The 25,965-nt window shown below is 35.9% G+C and overlaps 1 protein-coding gene across 14 annotated transcripts in view; it reads right to left on the reverse strand.

The window, feature by feature from the left end:
• Window positions 1-25,965, reverse strand: part of LOC110597363 (serpin B6-like) — a 312,873-nt gene that overhangs the window by 192,491 nt on the left and 94,417 nt on the right. For 13 of the 14 annotated variants that reach the window (XM_078020459.1, XM_078020455.1, XM_078020454.1 and 10 more), the window contains 2 exons: window positions 9,130-9,230; window positions 8,385-8,500 (listed from right to left, as the gene is read on the reverse strand). The gene's annotated coding sequence lies outside the window, so the exon portion shown is untranslated. The remainder of the gene's footprint in view (window positions 1-8,384; window positions 8,501-9,129; window positions 9,231-25,965) is intronic. The other variant, XM_078020452.1, reaches the window with a different exon arrangement.

A 25,965-nucleotide genomic window follows, 5' to 3' on the forward strand; every position in this document is an offset into this window, starting at 1 on the left:
AATATTTTGGGGCTCAGTCATTGAAGGATTAATCAGAACATTTTGAACTACAGTTGTTGAAGGAACTGGCTTGGCAGTAGTGGAACGAGAAGGTGGAATCTGCACTGTAAATCTTTGGCTTGTGGCTAACACTGGAGTTGGTCTTTGGCTTGTGGCTAACACTGGAGTTGCAACTTTACTTGAGACAGACACTGTTTATGGTGCTGCTGCTTCAGATTGAATCCAGGCTTAATCATCTGTAAGCTGGGTATCCTTGGGCAAATTCTTTTGTACCTCTGTTTTCTCATATATAGTAGGAGTATTAGTAGGTCTGGTACCAACAGTACCAACACTTAACCATGGAACTAGTCTTCCATGGTTAGGCCCCTTTTCAATTAAGGACTTCAGTCTGTAGTTTGGAGCTGTTAAGCAGTATCTATCAGGTAGCAACCTAGGTCCTGAATATGGCTTATTCAGTGGCAAAGTTGTTTGATTTTTTTTTTTTGCCTTGCAATATACAGTAATTAGAATACTAAATGTCTTAGTCTCTCTCAAATTGAGCTCACAGACATGTGATTTGAAGGTATATTTTATATTTTGGGGCTTTACAGAAAGAGACCCTTCAGAAAATCTGTTGTTGGAACACGGTTGAGGATACTAGGGGGCAGTAGTGCTCATTATTCTCAGGTATGGGATATCTGCCAATATGAGACACTGCCTTTAGAACTTAGTCCAAAAATAACAGTCCCTTTCCTAAAGAAAGCCATTCTCCCTTTTATTCAAAATGAACATTCTAAAACAAATTACAATCTATTTTATCTGCTAGGAATCTCTAAGACAAATTAGGAGTTTAACTATGTAGGTCACTGCATCATTCATTTTGATACATATTTTTCCCTCAATTTGACTTTCCAGTGAATCAGTTTTTCCATCTATTTGATTTTTCTTTTCTACATCATCATTATTTCACTGGAGTGATTTCTTTGTGTAGTTTTCCTAAATCCTTTGTGGAATAAAACAATGTGAATTAAATTGACCTTGATGTATCATGGCTTCCTTCTTCTCTCATTTGTGATTATCTAGAATAGACTTGAAATTTTCCAATTCTTTTCTGTTTGGTAAAATGATTCAACAAAAACAAAAACCAATCTTGTTGGAATTTTAATTGTCACAGCTTTAAAAATATATAAAAATCTTTATCAAATGTCACTAACTTCTAAGAAAATACAGAGACTATATTTAGAATTTTAGAAATTGTTTCTTTGTTGAAACTTAATAGTACTTTTCACATGCTTCACCTAAAGGTCATACCACTCTATTTCACATCTGGCTTTTTAATAATTACCTACAAAGGAGAGTAGAAATTATTTTATCTCCTAATATGACTGTTCTGGGTCTTCCAGGAGTCATTTCCCATTGCTGCATAATTCTTACACAATTCACAATTCAATCTCTGATGAAGGATCAATTGATAACCCCAAGTAACACAATAAACTTAGGACTCTCAATTTCTATCAGAATATTTTTGTACTGTCTATTTTTGTTCTCATAGTTCTTTCTGAAGACAACAGAAGTGGAATTAACCCAGAACGTACATGTCTAACTCATGTTCTCCAAGTCCACATCAGGCTGGTAAAGCAAAGGTGTCAACTAGTAAAAATGAGAGTGGCTAAATCCAGATTAACCCTAAAGCATTTCAACTTCCACCAAATGAATGCCTCTTGACTAAGTTAAAAAATTTCCAGAGATTGCCCATGGGAGCTGAGGTATTTCTCCTTGTTTGGATCAGTGGGACATGAGTTCTGGAGCCTCCCTGTTTGCTTCTCCTGATGATGACCACTTATGCCCTCGGGCCATGTGGAAGCCATCCTAGGGACAGCAGGTATAAGCTACTAAAAGTTTAGGGAGCACATTTCTAATCCAGTGTTGCTAGGTACCAAGAAGCCTGACTTCCTAGATCAATTAGTGCTACAGCATTTGATAATTCCAATCTGTGTTCCTCAGCTTTGTGTTTCCACTTAATACAAAAGATACCTTTGTTAGAGTGGGCAAAAATATCCACTCCCATCAGTGTCATACTTTTGGACATGAGTCACAAAGTATAACAGGACATAAGTCCATAAAAGTCTTACAGAGATCAATATATCTATCATTGCTCCTTATGGTCCCTGTCCTTCTTTTGAGGACTCTGTCATAAATTCTGCTTTGGAGAAGTTAACACTAGTCTACCTGAGAACTTCACAATGTCTTCTTCTCGAATAAACATCTCTTCTTTTCACAACATTGTATGACCCTGAGAACAGTCTGAAAATCTCAAATCTCAGTCCTATCTAAAGGTGAACTGCTCCCATGAACATATAGTCATCCTCATAGATATGTGGAGAGTCCTCATAAGCATCTAACCAAATCATGCTGTTTAGATATGAACATGAAACATTACAAAAGCTTCATTCATTTTGAGACTACTCCCTCATACTAATAAATCAAAAGACAGAAATCCCATTTCATACAATGAAAATTATGAACAATTATTGCTTAATCTTCTGCAGATACAGCGTTTTGTAAGACACTAGGTATTGTAGGAACATTACCAAAGTGACTGCTATAAAAGAGACATAGAGAAAAGACAGAAAAATTAACTTCCTGTAGTCATTGCTTCATTGCTTAAAACAAAATCTAGTGACTTTAAACCAAAGGATCATTTTCACTATCCACTGATTCAACTGTATGATGCTTCTGCTGATCTGGCATAAGCTCACTCATGTAGCTGCATTTACCTGGTAGGTTAGCTGGGGGCAATGTTTTTTGATATTTAAAATGCACCATATGCCTGTAGGGTTAAATCACTCCACGTGGGCTTTTGTCCTCCAGACTGTTAGACCTGGCTTCTTCATATAGTAACAGAAGCAGTCTAAGGAGCCCAGCTTCACAATCCTTTATGTCCCACTGGTTAAAACCAGTCAAATGGAATGGGATCTACAGAAAAGTGTATCTGGGAAGGTGTGATTCCTTGCAGGCCATTAATGTAGCAATCTACCATGGCAGCTCCCTACTAGGGCTGTTACTTAAAATCCTCTTAAAATCCTTCTAATACTTGAGTGCTGGTATTCTTTAACAAATTTTCTTTTCTACTGACTCCATAACTTATCTTTTTAAGAGCTAAAGTAGTGTACAATCAGTGTCTTGAAAAATTCTGCTCTATATGTGTAATATGAAATGAATGGCATTCTGCCATCATGTATAAAAATTAGAATGTATAAAATTTTAAAAAGAGCTACAGTATTTTTATGGGTGTTCTAAGCTCATACTAGTCCAATATATCAGTGGACTCAAAAGTATTTTGAAATTTAAAATGCACCATATGCCACAGCAAATGCTCACTACTAAATTCTTAAAGCTCTTCAGGAAGGAATAAAAATTCCTTGAATGTAAGTGCAAAAGCCTTTAAATATACCAGGGCCAAGTAGTTCCCCCACCAGGAAGAAATGTATAATTCTGCCACTGTTGTCACACAGTCATGCTTCTGAGGCACTTTGCACTTCTAATCAACTCTGAATGTATTATCAACAAAATGTTCAAATTTCTTAAGAGTTAGAAAAAGAACCACTATTTTCTGGTTTCTATACCATTTGTATACCATCTTCTGGTTTTTATACTATTTCCACCAGCAAGACAAGAAGATGCCCAAAAGTATACATATATTAACAATCTGGACACCAGTCAACAGTATGAACAAAACAGCAAACATCACCAAAGAAAAGGTAAGAAGGAAAGAAATGCCTAACTTTATTCCACTTTACAAGTTGCTACTATTTATAAAATACTCTGATAATTTATGGAGCAGTTGAATAGGTAAAATAATAATAATTGAACTGTTAAAGGCATTGACTATACCTCTTGTGATTAGTTTTAGTATATACCTTTTCTTCCATCATTTTTTAAAAACATCAATTCCAGTTCAAGTTTGTAAGTTGTTGTGAAAATGAATGTGATTCGGAAAAATGTGTGTGCCTAGGCAACTAGAGGTGTGGTCAAACTGTGATCATCAGGTGGGTCACTTTGGACTAAGGAGTTTAGAGCTATGACCAAGGCTAACACCTTTTACTATAAAAAAGTCAGAGTAGCCCTCTGAACAATTATGCTGATGCCAAACAAGATGCTGCTCTGTGAATAGGTGGCAAAATGCTTTAGAGCTTTTCCATCAGGGTAGTCAAATGTGGAACTTCACTCATGCACAGAAGATGATTTTTTGTTGTTGTTAAATTAGGACAATAAAATCAATTGACCATAAAACAAATAAACAAAAATTAGGCCAATAGCAGAGTTATTTTTAGGTTACTTATTTCAATTTTTCATCTTAATGGGCTGGTATACAAAATAGAACAGAAAATGTACCATATGCTACAGTAAATGCTCAAATCCTTATAGCTCTCATGAAAATAAATGATCTTTATCTTAAGTTTTCCATTCAAATGAAACTAAACCCAAAAATATTCTGACATATTTATCAGTTGCCAGAAAATAAAAATATCTACATATTATTGTTAAAACACAACATTTTATCACTTTTGGTAACAAAAGAGCTAAAATGAGAATGAAGGTATTGGCTAACAATTGCAATTAAAAGTCAATATATAAAGAAAGCAGCATTTCTAATTCCACAGTGATGAATAGTTCTGAATTTCATAAAGCTACAAGTTTTAGATGACTCATCTACTTACTTTATAATAAAATCAATATAAACTCTCCCAAACGGTCTCAATACTGTAAAGATATAAACTTTCAAAACTTCCTTTTTGGGTGGGAGGGAAGGGGAACGGGCATAGAGGTAGAAAAGATGGTGGAATGAGATTGGACATCATTACCCTAAATATATGTAAAGACATGAATGGTCAAAACCAGAGATATGAAAAATTGTATATACAATTTTATATACAACCAGAGATATGAAAAAATGTGCTCTATATGTGTAATATGAATTGCAATGCACTCTGTTGTCATATGTAACAAATTAGAACTAGAAACAAATTTTAAAAACAACTTCCTTTATTATTTCAACATGCTACATTCTAATTTAATCACTAATTATATTTCAGAAAACTAAGGTAATCTTGTTGTTTATACTATTGGAAAAATTATAAAGATGAGACAGAATGCATGACATTTAAGAATGTGTATATGCACAAAACACATGATCTTGTAATAAAAAAATTGATTTATAAAAACAATAAATGTGCTTAAATTAATTAATATTTTAAAATGCCATTATACAGCAAAACATTCGCTATTTTTTGTGATGTCCTGCTTTCCCTGAAGGAAACAAAAAATGTGACAAATACTTGGTGTCCATCCCACTAGGGCACAGTTGGCAATTAGGGTGAGGAATACAGAGTGCTTATTTCCTCAAATTAAAAAAATAAAAACAAACAAAAAAGGCAAACAAGTAAAATATCAAAACTTGTGGTATTCTCTTGCAGTTAATTAAATTCTAAATTGTGAGTATCACATGTTACATGTACAGGCCTATTTTTTTCTCTGAGGATAAGGCAGACCAATATTGTTAGCTACAGTTCATCATTCTATGTAACCTATATTTAACAGATGAAAAGAAGCAATATGAAAAATATTTTTAACTAACCTACACATTTATGAAAAAATTAATTTTCAAATAACATTGGTATACTAAGAAACTCTAATTTCCCAAGAAAAGAAAACTTTAACATAAAACCTCAACTTCTAAAGAAATTCTGTACAAAAGATTAAATTAATTTTATGTTCAAATATTTGAAAATGCACTTCAATATTCTTCATTTTTTATAGAGTCCTAAACATACTTATTTAAAATCCATTCTTTACAAACTAATTTGGTTTAACAGTGGGTAAGAACAATAATTTAGGTTGAATATTAAGCTGGATACAAAAATAGTTTCTTGAATTTTAAAGAAATCACAGTATCTTGCAAGAAAAAAAAGGCATTAAGAAAAGGAAAAAGCTAAAACACTGGCTGCTCTTCGGGGAAAATGTTCTTGAACTGGAAAAAAAGGAATAAACATATTTTTACACATTCATAAATTCAACACACTTTGTGCTAGACATGTGGCTTGCTTTTGAACACAAGTTCATCTCTAAATGGTAATTAACACTTTTCAAGTCAACTTATTTGAATGGGACCATGTCTGAAGGAAACAAACAAAAAAAGAGGCTATGTCATCAACATCAGCATGACAGTGCTAAGTTTTTATTAAACATTCAACCAGGTTCATACCTAACTTTTCCTTTTTAGTCATGTAAAAAGTATGGCAAGTCTATGGAAATAACTTAAAGGCATCAAAATACACTGACATTATTGACAGGTGATGTGACTATGTTTAAGTGGTTTGGTTTTATTTTTATCTTTCTCTAGTTTCTAAATTCATATTTAAATCACTTAACACCCATTTTTATTATCTACTTAAGAATTTTTACTGGAAGATTACCTCTAAGTAAGTATGATGGAATCCCAAGCTTCTACAGTTAATGAACAGATATTTGTAGTGCTAGATCAGACTTTGAAGAAAAGTTCATTACAGAGTTGATGTATTGGTTAAATTCATTCATTCCTCCCAGACAAAATGAAGCCCTCCCCATGACACAATACCATATAACAATATCATATAAGAATAGTTACTATGCTCACACAGTAACTACTTTTTAAACATAAGCTTTTTATGATAGGATCACTAACATATGCTCCCAACATCAATGAGCTAAAGAATATATATTACTTGCCAAACCTTTCTTCCACAGAGCACATTATCTCCTCAGTAAATAATTATTTCCAGACAAATGGGAAATAAAATTGAACTTCTTTGACTAAATTATCCCATATATTTTCCTAGCACTGAAGAAGAGGAAAGACATGAGTGTGAAAGTGTCTTTAAAATGTTCTTCCTTAGTGCTTCATTACTGTCTGAAAGCTGTAAGAAAGATTCTAACATTTCAACCTAACTTTCCTAGTGTGAATGTGTAAAGTGGTGATCATAACAGATAGGATAGTGTATTAATGACAACAGGGGAGCTCTGTGAGGAGCTCACACCATAGAATAAAACGGTCTGGGCCATTTAGACAGAAGGGAGAAGAATGCAATTTCAATAGAAACTACAAATTAATTAGTCTTATTTATATTAAAAAAAAAGAAGAAAATTACTTCAGAACCAGAAAAATTGGCTTCCTAAATTTAAAACATAGCCAAGTTGAGAATAAAATTCCCACCTTAGTTTTTAACAGGCCTCTGTAGAGGTCCTCAGAAGAGAGCCTGATATAAATTACCAAAGATATGTACTTAAAAGATGTGAAATCATTCCATCCAAAGCCATTAATGGAAGGCAGCAAAGGTACTAACAGGAGTCAAAATGATGTTCAGGAAGGAAGAATCTTATATTTATTATATAAAACTGTTAATAAAACATATTGCTCCAGGAAATATGATTTTATTGTAATGACTGGGTTATTAATCTAAAAATATCATATTAAGCAAATTGAGATTTACAACTTTTGATAAAAAATAAAAGAAAATGCTGCAAAGGTAAGACAAAAATCTTAAAATAAAGCGGGGCAATATCTAGTTTTGCCACATCTAATAGCTTCATAACTTTATGAAAAAAACCCTTGTACCTTCACTTGTAAATACCACAAACAAAATTAAAAATTAAGTTTCATGTTTCAAGTTTCCAAGGATCTACTGGTTCAGGCAGAGACAACATTTGACTTCTGAGCATATTCACAAAGTCAGACTTTTCTCCTAAGAATCTTCCTGGTTCAATTTTTTGTAATGTACCTGCCTGACCAAAGGGAGCAAGAAATGGGGAATATGATGTATGTGCTTCAGGTAAATTGCTTATTTCCCTTTCTTCTAGCTTCTTGGAATTTGCAAGGTCAGATATGAAGATGCTCTTATAAAAATGGGTTGCTCCATCCTAGAGGGCAACCAAGGCAGTCTAATTTTTAAGATGAAAAACATATATAAGACGAAGCCATCACACAAATAAAAACATCTCCGCAGGAATAAAAAAAGGGGGGGTTAATCTGGAAAAAAGAAAGCCATAAGATCCATAGTTAAACTGAATTGTGAGCATCTACTTGCTAGCAGGTACTATGTGGAAAGATTACAAATATTCTTTTTTGTTGTTATTGTTTTTGATGAACCTTTATTTTATTCATTTACTTATATGTAGTACTGAGGACCAAACTAGTGCCTCACACATGCTAGGCAAGTACTCTACTAATGAGTCACAAACCCAGCCCATATTTTTTAAATCATAAAACTACTATGATGCAGATATTTTCATCTATATTTTATTGGTGAGAAAAGTAGGTTAAGAGATTAAATAAAGCAATTAGGTCATGCAGCCAAAATGTGACTTACTCAGGATTCACTCTCCATTGATCTGATGCCAAGCCTCTTTCCACACTGTCAAGTCCACATCTCTATTAACTAACACCACTGCTTGGCTTCTACCTGTGGGCCAACACTGCAAAGAACTGCAAAAGAAAAAGAAGAGATTATCTTTACACTCCAGGTAGTTAATATCTAAGAGGCATTCGGAAGAATCAGATGCCCAGTTCACCAGGGGCAGTATGGTATATCAGAAGAACACTGGCTAGAGAGAATAATAATTCACTTACTCTGGGTTTTTCTATTTATTAGTCATAAATAATAATTTTATTATTTTCAATCTCTCTTTCTTTGTTTTATTCTAAAGAATCTAATTGTAATCTCTACTTTACATAATTTGGTTCCTATGCATGAAATCAAAGATTTCTATTACCTGTAGAGACACAGGGGAAGACATGAGAATCAGTATTTTGTGTTTTCCCAAATTAGTCTTACAAATAGCAAAATTAACAGAGTGAATTTTTCACATATTTAAATTTTATTCAAGATATTTTCTCAATAGCATCATCTGTAACATTTTATAAAATTACCAAGTTGAAACATATTAGTTCTCTTTATTTGAATAAATGCTTTTATTTTCTAGCAATAACACATAATTCCTTCAACCAATACTATGTTTACCATGGTTTGTCATAATTTACTCAGATATTTTTATGGGAGAGTGGAACTGCTGCATCAAAGTGCACACTAAATTTCTGGATGTGGTGGTACATACCTGTTCTCCCAGCAGCTAGGGAGGCTGACGCAGGAGGATCTCAAGTTCGAAGCCAGCTTCCGCAAATTACCAAGGCTGTAAGCAACTTAACAGGACCCTGTCTTGAAACAAAATAAATAAATAAAAAGGGCTGTGGATATTGCTCAGTGGTTAAGCACCCCTGGATTCGATCCCTGGAACCAAAAAATATGCTAAATTCACTTTGACTATTGCACATTGAAATTTAAGAACTATCAAAGTGATTAAGTTTTGGTGTTGGAAAATGTGATTAAGACAAGAATATGTGTAGTTCTTTATGGAAAAGAAGTCTACAAAATGTACATATTAATAGTTTTTCAATTAAATCTTTCTTAAATTTGAATCTCCTTTGCCATTAAACAGTATTTTCACCTCTAGTTGTATTTCCTCATCCTCCATTAACATATTTGACTCTGAGGAAAACCTTAATAGTTCAATAGCCATACATAGGTTAGCAGCCCTCACACCTGAGGAAATTTGGTCTTCTTGGACTTTTTGTTATTTAGATCACACAAATATTGCAATTAATGGAATGAAACCACAGCCTTGTCTGTATTTCCTCAGACAGTCAAGTCCTAACTCATATATACTTCATTTCTTATTGTCCTAACTCTAAAAGAGAGTCGACTGTATTTTTCATAAATGCTTTATTGAAAAAATCCTTCTCTTCTGAAAGCCTTCTGACTACGACATTGATAAAGTACCATGTAAAACAGCATAAAAGAATTTTCATTCAACAGTGGCAACCACTTTAGCCAATGAACCAAACTTTAAAGACTCAGAAATTAAAAATTCATATATTTCTGAAAATATTATTATTTCACAAGTAAGAGCAAAATTATAAAATAGAAGCATGTCCTCTGAGCCTTAAAATTCACATCCACATCTTTAAGCACATTTTATTTAGTCAAAGAAAATTCAAAATGAATTCAAAGGGGAGAAATACAGGCTGGATATTATGGGCTACTTTAGAATCAAAAATCACAAATTGCTTATTCAAGATATTTAATGTGGCAACATAAATGATTAAAAATACAAGGATAAAAAGAAATGATGATGTTTGATTTACAGCTTTCAAAACAAAATATATTACATTATTCCTACATTAGACTTCCTGTCAAAAAGAGAGAGAGAGATGTGTTTTGAAGAAAAAAACGGGAGAGAGGGAGAGAGAATGTGTGTGGGTGTCCCACGGTTAACTGCCTGGCTGGGGTTGTGGCTTTGCCCATAGCAAGGAAGAAAGAACATCATGAAAAATAACTGGAATCTCATTCTTAGTCTCATGAATCTCCCCTATCTCCTCCAGCTAACTCTGTGTAATCCACAAAATATACATCAAACTTAAGAACAGAAACATTACCCCAGAAAGACTCTATGAGGTTGGTCTTGCTCTTCAAAAAATATAAATTAATACCAGAATCCATAAATGGAAAAAAAACACCAAAAAAACTACCTAAAGAGCCACCCTAAGTAAATACAGTTGAAAATCCTCCTTACCCAAAGGTACACACTAAAATCAAGTAAAATGGCCTTGCTGACTGGTTGAGAGACAGCCTGGTTGTGCTCAGCTTTCAGATGTCGCATTCCAGGTGCTCACTCACCTGCATCCTGAAGGTGGCTGGGACAGAGTGGGGTGCAGGAGATGCAATGCCCCAGAGTGTGGGCAAGAAAACTTACCACCACCAAGGACAAGGCTGGCAACATCCCAGAAGTTGGCACCCGGTTCCCAGGCAGAGGATCCCAAATAACATGCTCACGCGCGAGTCCCACAGCTACTCCTGGGAGATGGATGCGCGCCAGGATGGGGGGCAGAGAAAGCCATAGCCCACTGGTGTGCCACATAAATAGCCTTGGCGGGCTCTGGCTGACTGCGGGTGGCTCTGTGCTGGAGTCTGGGCAAAGCAGCAGTTGCAGAGCTTCTGGCACCAGCATGTCTAGTGCTTTCTTGGAAGCTCTGAGTTCCAGATGTCTCTGGCTTTCACTCCCCTCACCAGGATCTGCAAGCTTGTGTGTACCTACATACTAGCGAGAATGTGCAGGCACCCTGGCTGATGCTGTTGTTAATGCAAACTGCACACAAACCATGCAGGTGCCCCCTCGTTTCCAAGGGGTGCAGCTAGGGGAGACAAAACTTGTTTGTCTTACTTTATGCTGCTACTGTAGTCCTTGTTCTTGATCCTAAACTTGGTTAGGAAGCCGCCAATTAAGATGACTGTCTCTCCATTCCACCTATCTCCCATCATTCCCCAACTTCAAAGGAGGGGAAAATGCAGGGCAGAATATTGTTCAGATTGGCAGTGGAGCCTCCAGACTGTCGTGGGGTCCACATGCAATGTAAATAACTTACTGGAGAACTTGTTTGTTCTGCACCCTATCTTCCCCCACCCCCACACTTCTGCCCACTTTCTTCTGCCTCCTCCTGCTTTCTCCAGTTGGCAAGTCAAGGAAATGGGGTGAGGAAGAATGGGAGAACAAAACCACATGCTGTTTTGGCAAAGCCAAGTTGTGTCTGCTGCTTCTTGGCAGTCCCAAAAGTAGGTTCTTTAAGCAGATAAAGCTGCTAGCAAATGAAACAGGGGATTCCACCTGAAATGCAGAAAGCTTGGAAGGGATTCAAAGCCCTTGGTGGCAGGTAAAGTACAAGGGAGTCAGAAAGGAAGACCCAAGGGTGCCTTGAAACACTGGTCTTTATTTGCATGGTATGCATCTCTAGAGCCTGCGGTAGAGACAGGCCAAGCATCTTTCTCAGTCTTCATTGTAGTGGCTCCTGTCTCACTTGGGCCTAGGAGTTCTTAGGCTTCCTGGTGGTCGTGAAGCCCAGGTTACAGAAGCAAGGCTTGGAAGAAGGGAGCTTCTGAGACTTACTTGGGGGAGAAAAATAGTAGGGATGAATGGAAAGAACAAATTGCCAGAGCCTTCTCCACATACACTTTAAAGCCCAAGCACCAGTGTGAGTGATGCTCAGGCCTTGTGTCTAACAGATACTCCCTGCTCCTATCCATGGGGTGAGAGGGGGCTTGCTGGCCAGCTAGGAACCTAGGGGAATGACAGGGGAAAGACCAAATGCAAGACATCTATGGGCAGCAAGACCAGAATCAGGGTGGAGCTTCCTCCTGAGCCCCTTCCCTCCCTGCTATTTCCCACCAGCTCATCCCTAGCCCACCAGCACCACAGCCCTTCAGCCCATGGGCTGCTGGACCTCTGCCCACTGCCTTTACTGTGCCTTGCTGGCTGAGCCAGTGCTCTGCTCACAAGTCAATTGCAAAGCTTGGCTTTCCTAAAGGTGCTGAAACTTTCCTCCAAATAGCTGCAGCCAAGAGACCATAGTAAACCCAGACTGGCCTAGGACTTCTTCCTGACTCTCCTCCCTGAAGAAAAGACAGCTAACTTTAGAATCTCCAGTCCATGCAAGACTCAGTGAGCACATTAGCAGAATCACCTATCAACACATCTGCAGATCGCCAAGACTTCGCTCTTCTCCCATGCAGGTCACTCAGCTGCTACCTACACACAGCACAATACCATCACCTGGCTCTCCCACCTCACCAGACACCTCAGCGCTGAAAGCAGCCAGCCACCATCTTGGCTCAATATTTTCACTGTTGGGTGGGGTCAGTTCCCAGATCTGATCTCCAGGGGCCAGTGGATTTTCACAGAAATTATCAGCACTGTGACCACCCATGCAGAAATGAGCCTCCAGGCTTGAGTAATTCTCCAAACTCCATACCCAAAGCCAACAGTTCTAGTTCATGCACAGTTCACAAGTTGCTTAGCAGCAACACATATAAGCACCTCTGTAGAACTCCAAACTGTGCTCCACTCCCATGCAGGTTACTCGGCTGCTACCTATACACAGCACAAGGCCATCACCCAGCTCCCCTCACATCACCAGATATGCCAGAACTGGAAGAAGACAGACTCCATCTTGGCAAACCTTTCTCACCATTTTGTGGTGTGTGTGTCTATCAGATCAGATCTCCAGTTGAGTGGGTACCTGATTTCCAATTCCTCCCCCTTCACTAATAGCGTTAACTCAGCACAGTGGCCGTCCAACACAAGATCAGCTCTCACTTGGGCAGGAGTGCAGTGCAAACAGGGTGCCACCCACCTAGTGTGAGCCTGGAGGTGAGATCCAGCAGTTGGGATCTGATAAATAAGAGAGAGGAGGGGACTAAAGTCTGGAGCATAGCAGAGTCATCAGGATTTGGGAAGTCTCCAGGCAAGAGAGGGAGACAATACAGGGGGCTTAAATCAGACAACTGGTCACAAAAAACACCCGTGAGGCACTATTTTTCTGCTGGGACTGGTGGACAGCACTCCCCAAATTCAGATGCTCCACACCAGGTACAGTCTTCACACTCTGGTTACCTACACCATCCTGAGGGCAGAGACAGCTACTGCATGAGACAAGCCCACCTACTGGATGAGAAGAGAAAGAAATGGATCTCTAAGAGTATTTCTTTTTCTTTTTCTCCTTTCTCTTCTATCCTATCACCCTCACATCCCCAACATATGTAAAATCAACAACTTTGCTTGGAATAGGACTTTGAGGAATAAGTCACCTAATAATATAATATAGAGGAATTGCATAAGCCCCCCTTTTCTTTTATTTTTCTTCGCTCTTTTTTTCTTACTTTCCCTTTTTTATTATTCTTCTTCCTTCACCCTCCAAATATACCATTTTAACATCCTGTATTTTTCTGAAAACATACGTGTGTTAGCTTTAGGTACTCTACTGCCTTCCCATGTAATTGTCTACCCCAAATTACCTCCTATCTATTCTGCTGCTACTAACCCACTTCACTAGATTTCTCCTTCACATTTCCTAAGATATATTATCTCTATACCCTCACATCTTCTCCCCTCAACATTTCATCCTATGCCTTACCCCCTGTTCATTGTCCACCACCAGAAAAAGTACACCTTTTTATGAAACTACTGATTATATTTTAAATAATAATTGAATCCAACATTTCTGGGCGTTGAGACTAAACCGTAAATGTCTTAATAACAATAATTTGTTTACAGGTAATGTATTGTTGATATTGGGATCTGTTAACATTGTTCTTCTCCAAAAAGGAGAGATCTTTGTAGTACAAAAGCACTACAAATTTATAGGATAAAAACAATAACACACCAGATCCACAGAGCTGGAAAGGAAGGCACATGAGCAACATGAAAAGACAAGGGAAGGAAGTAGCACAAACAAATCAAAACAACACATCATTAGAAGCATTGGCAGCTACAGAAGAAAAAATGACAGTGAAATATTTCAGGATATACATGGGTAAAATGTGTTGGGATCTCAAGAACAAATACAGGCAGTGAAATATCACTTCAACAATGAGCTACATAAACAAATCCAAGAAGCAAAAGATCACTATGAAAGCATCAACAACAGAGTAGACCACTTAGAAGATAGAACATCAGACAATGAAGATAAAATAAATCATCTTAAAAGAACATAAACTACACAGTGAAAATGATAAGAAATAATGAGCAGAATATCCAAGAAATATGGGATTGCAAAAAAACAACAAAAAAAAAGAACAACTTTAAGAGTTATTGGAATAAAGGAAAGCATAGGGGTCCAAACCAAAGGAATGAACAATCTACTCAATGAAATAATATCAGAAAACTTTCCAAATATGAAGAATGAATTGGAAACTCAAATTCAAGAAGCCTACAGGACGCCAAATGCACAAAATCACAACAGACCCACACCAAGACATATTATAATGAAAATACTCAACATACAGAATAAGGAGAGAATTTTAGAAGCCACAAGTGAAAAGAATCAGATTACATAAAAGGGAAAACTAATTAGGATGATGGTAGATTTTTCAACACAAACCCTGAAAGCTAGAAGATCCTGGAAATACATATATCAAGCTCTGAATGATAATGGGTGCCAACCAAGACTCTTAAATCCAACAAAATTAAGCTTTAGATTTGAAGATGAAATGAAAACCTTTCACCATAAACAATAGTTAAAAAATTTAATGCTAAAAAACTGGCACTACAAAACATTCTTCGCAACATATTTCATGAAGAGGAAATGAAAAACAGCAATGAAAATCAGCAGAGGGAGGTAGTATACTAGAGAGAAAACTAATCAAAGAGGAAAACCAATTTAAGTAAAATAACAAAAATTAAACAAATATGGCTGGAAATACAAACCATGTCTCAATAGTAACCCAAAATCTTAATGGAGTAAGCTCACCAATCAAAAGACATAGGCTAGCAGATTGGATTTTTAAAAAAGACTGAACAATATGCTGCCTACAGGATACTCATCTGATAAAAAATTACATACACAGACTGAAGAGAAAATGTTGGCAGAAATCATATCACTCACATGGACTGTGAAAGCAAGCAGGGGTTTCCATATTCATATCAAATAAAGTAGACTTCAAGCCAAGGTTAATCAAAATGGATAAAGATGGACATTACATACTGCTCAAGGGAACCATTTACCAACAAGAAAGACATAACAATCATAAACATATATGCCCCAAACAATGCTGCAGCTATGTTCATCAATCAAACTCTTCTCAAGTTCAAGAGTCAAACTGACCACAACACAATAATATGGGGCAAATTTAACACACCTCTCTCACCACTAAATAGATCTTCAAATGAAAGTTGAATAAAGAAACTATAGAACTCAATAACATAATCAATAACTTAGACTTAACTGACATTTATAGGATATTTCAACCTGAATCAAGCAGAAACACTTTATTCTCAGCAGCACATGGATCCTTCTCTAAAATAGACCACATACTATGCCAAAAAGCAACTCATACCAAATACAAAAAGTAGAGATACTACCTAGCATTTTTTCAGATCATAATGGTATAAAAATGGAAATCAACAACAAAATAAAAAGTAAAAATTACTCCAACACCTAGAGACTAAACAATATGCTACTGAATGAACAATGGGTTGCAGAAGACTTTAAGAAGTAGATTAAAAAATTCTTACAGGTAACTGAGAACATAGACACAACAAATCAAAGTATCTGGGACACTATGAAATCAATACTAAGAGGAAAATTCATTGTATGGAGTTCATTCCTTAAAAGACAAAAAAGTCAACAAATAGATGACTCCACAACAACATCTCAAAGCTATAGTAAAGAAGAACAAATCAGAAGCAAAAGGAGTAAAAGGCAAGAAAAAATAAAATTAGAGCTGAAAACAATGAAATCAAAATAAAAGAAACAATTGAAAAAATTGAGAAAACAAAAAGTTGGTTCTTTGAAAAAACAAATACAATTGACAGACCCATAGCCATGCTAAAGAATAGAAGGAAAGAGAGAACTCAAATTACCAGCATACATTATGAAAAGGTAATATTACTGAAGACTATAGAATTACAGAGGATAATTACAAATTATTTGGAAATCTTATACTCCAATAAAATAGAAAACATTGAAGTCAGTGACAAATTTCTTAAGTCACACGATTTGCCCAGATTGAGTCAGGAAGATATACACAATGTAAACAGCTCAATATCAAATAAGAAAATAGAAGAAGCCATCAAGCTAACCAACCAAGAAAAGCACAGGACTGGATGGATACACAGTCAAGCTCAATTTCTACAAGACTTTTAAAGAAGGAATAATACAAATACTCTTCAATTTATTTCAGGAAATACAAAATGAGGCAGCACTTCCAAAGTCATTCTATGAGGCCAATATCACCCTGATCCCAAAACCAGGCAAAGACACATCAAAGAAAAAAAAAAGAAAGAAAACTTCAAACCAATATCTCTAATGAACAGAGATGCAAAAATTCTCAGTAAAATTCTGGCAAATCAAATACAAAAATGTATCAAAAAGATCATGCACCATGATCAAGTGGGATTCATCCCAGGAATGCAAGTTTGGTTCAACATAAGGAAATCAATAAATGTAATTCATCACATCAATAGACTTAAAGATAAGAATCATATGATTATCTCAATAGATGCAAAGCATTTGACAAAAATGCTTCATCCCTTCATGTTCAAAACACTAGAAAAACTAGGGATAACAGTAACATATCTCAACATCATAAAGGATATCTATGCTGAGCCTCAGGCCAACATCATTCTAAACAGAGAAATATTGAAGGAATTCCCTCTAAAAACTGGAACAAGACATAAATGTCCTCTTTCACCACTTTTACTTAACATAGTTCTTAAAACACTGGCCAGAGCAGTTAGACAGATGAAAGAAATCAAAGGGATAAGTATAGGAATAGAAGAAATTAAATTATCAATATTTGCTGATGGTATTCTATACCTAGAAGACCCAAAAAACTGCACCAGAAAACTTCTAGAACTAGTAAATGAATTCAGCAATGCAGCAGGATATAAAATCAATACACATAAATCAAAGGAATTTCTGTATATCAGTGACAAAGCCTCTGAGAAAAAACTGAGGAAAACTACCACATTCACAATAACCTCAAAATAAATAAGATACTTGGGAATCAACTTAATAAAGAGGTGAAAGATCTATACAATGAAAACCACAGAACCCTAAAGAGAGAACTCAGAGAAGACCTTAGAAGATGGAAAGATCTACCTTACTCATTTTAGGCAGAATTAATATTATCAAAATGACCATACTGCTAAAAGCATTATACAGATTTAATGCAATTCTGATCAAAATCCAAATGACATTAGTCATAGAAATAAAGCAATCATGAAGTTTATCAGGAAAAATAAGAGACTCAGAATAGCTAAAGCAATCCTAAGTAGGAAGAGCAAAGCAGGTGGCATTGCTATACCAGACCTGAAACTATCCTACAGAGCAATGATAACAAAAAGAGTATGGTATTGGCAACAAAACAGACTGGTAGACCAATGGTACAGAATAGAGGACACAGAGATTAACCCACAAAAACTACAATCATCTTATATTAGACAAAGGTGCCAAAATTGTGCACTGGAGAAAAGATAGCATCTTCAACAAATGGTGCTTGGAAAAGTGAAAATCAGTATGCAACAAAATGAAATTAAACCCCTATCTTTCACCATGCACAAAACTCACCTGAAAATGGATTAAGGACCTAGGAATGAAACCAGAGACTCTGCATCTAATAGAAGAAAAAGTAGGCCCTAATATTCATCATGTGGGATTAGGCCCCAACTTCCTTAATAAGATACTTATAGTGAAAGAATTAAAACCAAGAATCAATAAATGGGATGGAATCAAACTAAAAAGTTTCTTATCAGCAAAAGAAATAATCTTTGAGGTGAACAGAGAGCCTACATCCTGGGAGAAAATTTTTACCCCTCACACATCAGATAGAGCACTAATCTCTAGAGTAAATAAAGAACTCAAAAAGCTAAGCATCAAAAAACCCCAAATAATCTAATCAACAAATGGGCCAAGAACATGAACAGACACTTCTCAGAAGAGGATTTACAATCAATCAACAAATATATGAAAAAAATGATCATCTTCTCTGGCAATAAGAGAAAAACAAATCAAAACTACTCTATCATCTCAGTCCAGTCAGAATGGCAGCTATTATGAAGACAAACAACAATTAATGTTGGCAAGAATGTGGGGAAAAAGATACACTCATACACTGCTGGTGGGACTGCAAATTACTGCAGCCAATATGGAAAGTACTATGAAGTTTCCTTGGAAATCTGGGAGTGGAACCACCATTTGACCTAACTATCCCTCTCCTCAGACTATACCCAAAGGATGTTAAAAACAGCATATTACAGGGAAACAGCCACATAAATGTTTATAACAGCACAATTCACAATAGCTAAACTGTGGAGCCAATATAGATGCCTTTCAGTGGATGAATGGAGAACAAAATGTGCTATATATACACACAATGAAATTTTACTCATCAATAAAAGAGAATAACATCATGGCATTTGCTGGTAAATAGGTGGAGTTGGAGAAGATAATGCTAAGTGAAGTTAGCCAATACCAAATATAAACAAATGTTTTCTCTGACTCATAGTGGGGTTGGGAGGGGAACATGGGAGGAATAGAAGAATTCTAGATAGCAAAGAGGGGAGGGAGGAAAAGGGAGGGGACAGGGGATTAGGAAGGATGGTGGAATGTGATAGACATCATTATCCAATGTACTTGTATGAAGTACAAGTACTTGTGCTATAGGTGTCTTATTAAGGAACTTAGGACCTGACCCCACATGATGGAGATTACGGGCAACTTTTTTTCTATTAGATGCAGAGTCTCTGGTTTGATTCCCAGCACCATTTGTTGAAGATGATATTCTTTCTCAAGTGCATGCACCTTTGTCTAATATAAGGTAGTTGTAATTTTGTGGGTTGGTCTCTGTGTCTCTATTCTGTGCCACTGGTCTACCAGGCTGTTGTGGTGCCAGTATCATGCTGTTTTTGTTACTATTACTCTGTAGTATAGTTTAAGGTCTGGTATAGCAATACCACCTGTTTCACTCTTCCTGCTTAAAATTGCTTTAACTATTCTGTTTCTCTTATTTTTCCAGATGAATTTCATGATTGCCTTTTCTATGAGGAATTCCATTGGGATTTTGATCAGAATTGCATTGAACCTGTATAGTGCTTTTGGTTGTATGGTCATTTTATTAATATTCTGCCTATCCATAAGCAAGGTATATCTTTCCATCTTCTAAGGTCTTCTTTTTTTTTAAAGAGAGAGTGAGAGAGGAGAGAGAGAGAGAGAGAGAGAGAGAGAGAGAGAGAGAGAGAGAGAGAATTTTTAATATTTATTTTTTAGTTCTCGGAGGACACAACATCTTTGTTGGTATGTGGTGCTGAGGATCGAACCCGGGCACATGCCAGGCGGGTGCGCTTCCGCTTGAGCCACATCCCCAGCCCACTAAGGTCTTCTTCTATTTCTCTCTTTAGGGTTCTATAGATTTCATTGTAAAGATCTTTCACCTTTTTTGTTAAGTTAATTCCCAAGTATTGTATTTATTTATTTTTTTGAGGATATTGTGAATGGGGTAGTTTTCCTCATTTCCTTTTCAGAGGATTTGTCACTGATATACAGAAATATCTCTGATTTATGGGTGTTGATTTTATTTCCTGTTACATTGCTGAATTCATTTAGTAGATCTAGAAGTTTCTTGGTAGAGTTTTTTGGCCATATTATCTTAGGTCTCTGTAGGTTTTCCTCCAAAATACACAAGTTTGAACAATAGAGCATTCTGGAACTCTGTGTACCTCTATAATGTGTTTCTGTTCTTGACAAATTATCCAGTCTATTGTACTCTGTTAAAGAAGCACAAATGGACTAAGATATGTCTCTTTAATCACTGTGTGAAACTTTTATTAAAAATTTCAATTTTGCATATGTATGAACAAAAGACCAAACTTTAGTATTATAAATTCATATTCCTTAAACTGAGGGTAGAGATCAGTGGGAAGGAGCAAGATTTGAAACAATTTCTGGAAATCTTATCAGTAACAATGTTACTTATCACAACCTTGATATCAACAGAGCAGAGAAAGGGGAGTTCTTTCCCTACCTCTCTGGGCAGAAACATAAAAGAAGGTGGGTGCAGTTAAGAAACATACCCTTAAAAACAGACCACCAGGGCTGGGAATGTGGCTCAGTGATAGAGCACTTACCCAGTATGTGCAATGCCCCTAGGTTTGATCCCTGGCAGCACACACAAGTGTGACATAGCAGACAACTTTTCCACAAAGAATATTACATAAAAAATAAATGTAAATAAAGTCATTTAACTTCTGTGACTCAACTCCATCCTTGAGGAGAAGCTACATACCTGTGGGTCCCATCATCTTTACCTAGCCCCTAAAGGCAACTGCTAAAGCTCTGATTACTATGACTTCTGCTATTTACTCCTATATTTTGAAATAATATTTTATTTATTATTATTATTATTATTACTATTATTGTTGTTATTAGCTTAAAGTACTGAGGATTGAATCTAGGGGTATTCTAATAGTGTGCTATATCCCCATCTCTTTTATTTGTTTATTTATTTTATTTTGAGATAAGGTTGCTTTGGGTGACCCTGAACTTCAACCTTTCTGCCTTGTCCTCCTGAAGGGATAGGTATGCACCACCACACCTAGTTTATGTTATCTTTACTTTTCAGACATAATCTCTTGACTTCCTACTATGAAAGGTAAGGATTATTTTACCTTTTACACCTCAAATACATACCATTTTTCTTCCTCTCATCTTCCTAATAGAGTGGTATCATAAACGACAAAGATTAATTCTTTAACTTGTTACTACATAGGTATGATAGTATGCTTCAGTGTGTAAAGAAATGTATAATTATATACTACTATATATTTCCATTAAAATAATACACATTACTATATAATTAATATACTATTTTTTATATATTTATATATATATATTACTACTGCATACTTTACTATTTAAGGACTCTTAATTCATAACTCTATTTTATGTATCTATCTCTAATTGTTCCACAATTCTTCCCCAAATTTGTGAGCTCTTCTCACGTCACTAGTTGATCACATTACTAGTTCCTTTCTATTGTTAAGAAAGACATCCAAGTGGGCACCATGTCAAACTCCTATAATCCCAGGGACTTGGGAGGCTGAGGGGGGAGGATGGCAAATTTGAGGAAAGCCTCAGAAACCTTGAAAGGCCCTAAGAAACTTAGCAAGACTCTGTCTCAAAATGAATGAATGAATGAATGAATGAGTGAAAAGGCTGGCTGGAGATGTAACTCAGTGATATCAAACCCCTGGATTCACTCCCCATACCAGGAAAAAATAAGGTATCTACTCTTCTAGACCATGTGTCTTCCCTTTTCATTTTAGAGAGGTTGTTTCCAGGCCCCCTGCACAGCTAGGACACTCTTTCCCTATCTTCCTGGGAATTAATTACATTTGCCTCTTTCATGGTTAAACCACTCTTTGTACCCAAGTCTTCCTCTTTGTTGGCTACATCCTCTTATTGTAGGGTGAGTTGCTTTCTGAGAAAGAATGCAAGTTTTCTTTTTTCTTTTTAGACTTGCATATCGGACAGTGTTTTTAAATATTTCCTACCTGCACATATCACTAACAGTGCAGCTAGATATAAACTCTAGGTTGGAAATGACTTTCCCTTTGGTATCTAATGCTGCCAAGAAGGCCAGTGCCATTAGGACTTTCTTGTTTTAAATATATTTTTGGTTGTACATGAACACAACATATTTATTTATCTTTATGTGGTGCTGAGATTTGAACCCAGTACCTCATGCATGCAAGGCAAGTTATCTACAACTGAGCTACAACCCCAGTACTCCCATGTTACTCCCATTAGGGTTTGAGATATGACAGTATGGAATTTTCTACCATATATTATATGAACTGTTTTCCACTGTCTACAACTTTGAAGATTTCATCATTGCTTCACTATCTATGAGGCTCTAAAATTTCAGGTGGTATATTTTCACATTTTTACACTAATACTTGTTGTTCCATGAAATTTTCTTAAATTACTTTTTGTGTGCTTTTCTGCCCTCTTGTTTTCTTCCTAGAGTTCATATTAGATAAAACTTTCCATCTTCTTTTTTTCTATTTTAACTTTCTTTGGGTTTTGGAAGTGTTCTCTAATATCCAATACATTATATACACTTTTCTTAAATTTCTATCACTTTTTAATTTTCTATAGATCTTCCTTTTTAGGATTTCCTATGTTAAAATATTATCCATTTTCAGTTTTTGATTGTAATATATTTTCTTACCTCTCTGAGAATATCAATTGTTCTTTTGTGAAATGTTTATCTACTATCTGTACCACCCCTATATTTCAAAGTTCTTTTTTTCTGTTTGATTCTATCCACTGTGTAAGAAGTTACTCACTAATATTTAAAAATTACTTGTTAAAAAAAGTGGCTTTTTTGCATGAGGGTAGGGCTGGTGAACAGGCAAGTCTTTGTAAAGTTTTAGGGAAATAACTTGATGACATCCTTACCCAAAGTACACATATGAAGATGTGAATTGGTGTGAACATACTTTGCATACAACAAGAAAATAAGAAGATATTCTACTTATATCAAAATAGAAAAAAAGAAAATTTAAAAAATGGTTACTTTCTGCTCCATCTTTCTAAAGATTTTGCCCTGTGTATCTGAAACTTGCCAGATGACATAATCTCTAAGAATGTATTTACATCATATTTAAACTATGTTTTTCAAAAGAACTCACGGGAACTCTTCCTAGAATGTCCAGTTACCTGTACATATTGCCAATTAATGAATGAATTTTCTCTTGCTAATTATTTAGTTTGTTGTATGCTCTCTGTGGACACAGCTAGAAAGATAAATGAAAATTATTCCCTAACAGTGATAAAAGGTAATTAAAGGGTTGCTTAATTTTCCATTGCCTGCAGGAAAAATCTCATGACCTTGATGATAGATTAATCTCCCTCCTTTTCTCTAACTTTTCTATACAGCCCTCCTAGTGTATCTAACCACACTGAGCTGCTTTCTATGATCCCCAAACTATTATAATTTTAATTCCATTGCAATTCATTTCACGTTTCTTCTCCCTTAAGAAAAAACATATTCTTGTCTTGGGCACATCACTGGTCAAAAAGAATTTTGCTAATTTCCTGCGCACATACACACACACACACATACACACACACACACACACACACACACACACACACACACACACACACACAGATGCCAGCTACCTTGATTCCAAGTAAGGATATGGATATAAGAAAGGAGGCCCCTACACATGAACCCAGTAGCATCATCTCATTTGAAGATAGACTGCTCTCCAATTCTTTGCTCAAACCAAGCTACCAGTTCAAGAAGAACCCTGCACACCTACAACTGGTACAACTCTAGGTAACTACATTTCCCAGAGACAGCATGACATCATCTAGTCTATGTTCTCAGTACTCCCTTCCCTTTTCTTTCTTTCACCTCTCTTCCTATTCACATTCCATTGTCTTGTTTCTCAAAATCCTCACTCTTAGGTAACTGTCATCATTCTCCTCAGGCAGTTGGTTGATAAAGACTTAATTAAGCCAGTGGCTTACTGGAGCCAAACTGTACCAGCTTGTGACAGATAACCGCTCAATATTTAGGAATTTTACAAGCAAAGTTTCAACTTTTGATAGCTAGTAATCAGCCTTGGAAGAAATGCTTATACCCAGGAAATTGACATTGTTAACACTCCCTACTGGCCTGTGAGGAGCTGGTTTCTGCACACCACTGGGTATTACACTGACCAGGGGATCTTGCAGTCTTAGTGGGTACTCCTGAAAACCTTAAAGATTCAAAATGAACTTCCATTTCTGAGATTTCTCTAACAGGAAATATTTTCTAACAGGGGTAAGTGATAAAAATAATAGAGAAATACCAAGGGTTACCACATAGACAAAACCCTATATCATCTTGATCAAAGTTGGCTCTATACATGTATATCACTAGGAGATATGGCAGGAAAAAAGTCAGAAAGGCAATGCCTTTCTGGGTCAAGAAAGATTCCCAAAGACACATGTACATGTAATCATTATATAAAACAATTCTCTAACACTGACCTGCTGAGACAGACTGTTTCTGAGTTACTCACCAAAAGGAAGAGTGAAGCATGCTTTCCAAGAGAGGACCATGCTTCTTACACCACCACAAAGGATGTGGAAGTAATTCAGTCTGTGCACTGAAAAACTATATTACTGAATGCCAATTAAATAATCTAATGATTTCTAATACCTGAAAATAGGTCTTAATATTCTATTGAGATCTTCCAAAGTCAAAACTTCTGGTCTAGTGGCTAAAGAATGGCCAATCTTTGTTACCTAAGTTGCATTGAACTGCACTTATTCATAATCCCAGAATATTTTCCTTAAAAGAGGGAATAGATCAATAGTGCTTAATATAAATTAGTCATCTTTTCCATGTATTTATTTCCATACTTCTCTAAGAAATGATTCTGTGTTAACTCTGTACTAGTCACTGTCATGGCTATACACAAGAACATTTAAGATCTAGTCCCACATTGTGTTTCAGAAGATTATATTTCAAAAATAGATGGGGAAGGAAGTACTACTGAAAGCCCTCATAGAGATTCTACCAGTACTATACAGAGAAATCACTTTCTGATTTGCTCACTATAATTAGAAAATGACATTTGAAAGTTATAAACTTTTACTTTTTGGGTCCCACAGTAATAGTCATCAAAAGCCTTTGAAAGTATATGATTTGATTTCTAAGGAAAAAATGTAATGTATCTTTATTAGCATTATAGAGAGAAACATAAATGTAACAAATTTAAAATATGTTTTATAGGGACACCATGAAGAAAACTTTTGGTTTATAATTAACCCATGTTTCTGAAAATATAGGGTTTCATTTTAATAAAAATGGATTTTAAATAATGGGTTCTAGGAACTATGGTTGTAGCAACACTTTGATTTATTTTTATACTTGTTTACTATTGGAAAAACACATGTATTCCTGTCAAAGCACATCAAATTCATGAACACATTTTATATGCAGAGCTCAACGAATATCCTCTTGCAATATATACTCATTTTAAAATATGGTCAATAATGGAAAAGATTCCATGAGCTTCTGAGAAGAAGGTAAATTCAGCTGTTTGGGGGTGAAATATTCTGTAGATGTCCATTAGGTACATTTGATTTATAGTATTAAAGTCAGAAAAATCCTTATTAGTTTTACATTTGAATGACCTATCTGCTGATGATAAAATTTGTTGCAAACAACATTTAGTTGGATCTTGTTTTTTGATCCAATCCATTAATCTGTGGCTTTTACCTGGGGAGTTGAGACCAGATGCATTCAGGGTTATTATAGATATGTGTTTGTAGTTTTATAATAT

This window comes from Ictidomys tridecemlineatus, chromosome 8, assembly GCF_052094955.1.
Source record: "Ictidomys tridecemlineatus isolate mIctTri1 chromosome 8, mIctTri1.hap1, whole genome shotgun sequence".
NCBI classification, from domain to species: domain Eukaryota; kingdom Metazoa; phylum Chordata; class Mammalia; order Rodentia; family Sciuridae; genus Ictidomys; species Ictidomys tridecemlineatus.